We start from the raw sequence: 1,354 nt of genomic DNA on the forward strand, positions 1-1,354 counted from the left end.
GACGAGGAAGAGGACGAAGAGGAGTAGAGAGGACAGACACACGCACACAAATGTGTGTAGTTTTCTGCTCATGAGGGTCAAGGATTTATTGAAGTCTATGCTTGGATGTGGTGCTCACAAACTGTAGCGTTGGAGCTACCTATTCGGTATGTGGAAGTTTGCCCGTGTCACAGTTGCCCGCTGCCACAGGCAAATGAGTTGAACTTCTCGCAGTTGCAGATACAATTGGAGCCATGAGGTGATATTCTGCGTGCTAGAGCTGTAAGCTGAAGGCTTGTTTTGGGGGAAGAGTGCGCACACGAGTGCTGGGTGCCAGTGGAGCAGCAATCAGCGTCAAGTGTGCGGCACGCTGTCAACTTTCTCGCAAAAACTCTGGGGGCAAACAAGCCGTTTGACGCTTAGTTCTCAAAGATGATTCCGGATTGGATCACTATTATTTATTCATAGTTCTCAACCGCACCACGTATATCTGTGGCACTGGACAGCAAAACAAACTACTTCTGCGGAACTTTGAGGCGTCAGACCAAGCGCGAGAAGCGGAGATGCACAGATTGAGATAAGGAGAAAGCCAGAGAGAGCGAAACTCTCACACAGACACGAGTACAAGCTCGCAACGACATTTGCATGGAGCGTGGGCAGGGTCAGGGACAGGGTCAGGGGCACTCCGAATTGGCGTCAACTGGATTCCATCCGATAGGGAAGCGCCTTAAATCAAGTTTCAGCTAGTCAACTTTCAGAGAAAGTCGCAGCAAAAGCAGACCAGTGAAGAAATGAACTCCGCAAGGCCGATGGCCTTGCCTGAAGATGTGATCCAAGCAGTGGGAGGCTGATTTTTGATGGGGTGCAAAGTGAACTGCTCCTGGAAGAACGCTGAAGGGAGTGGTGGGTGAACTCCTTATTTTTATGCCCGGTACTGGAGGGAACCCCCACTCAAGATCACAGACTTTCAGCAAAACCAATAAAAACCCCAAAGCAATGTCCTTAAAGCAAAATCCTTTGCCAGTACATTCATTAATGTCTGTGTGTGTGTGTGTGTGTGTGTGTGCGTGTGTTGAAGGTGTGCATAAACCATAAACACGCAAACTTGTGGCGACAAACAAAGTGTGAGCTGGGGGGTCGGACGCGGCTAGTGGAATAACCAAAACAATATCTCTGTCGACTTTCTGCACTCAGCCTGCCCCACCGAAAAACGTGACAAAACCCAGGCACACCTACAACTCGCACACACACACACGCACACACACACGTATGAATATTTCATACGGCATACGGAAGGGTGTTGCCAAAAACAAAAAGAGGCAACAGCCTGGAGAAGGGCAAAAGCAAACAATTTCACTTAGTTGAGGCTAATAAA

The sequence above is a fragment of the Drosophila subobscura genome, chromosome A (assembly GCF_008121235.1).
Source record: "Drosophila subobscura isolate 14011-0131.10 chromosome A, UCBerk_Dsub_1.0, whole genome shotgun sequence".
NCBI classification, from domain to species: domain Eukaryota; kingdom Metazoa; phylum Arthropoda; class Insecta; order Diptera; family Drosophilidae; genus Drosophila; species Drosophila subobscura.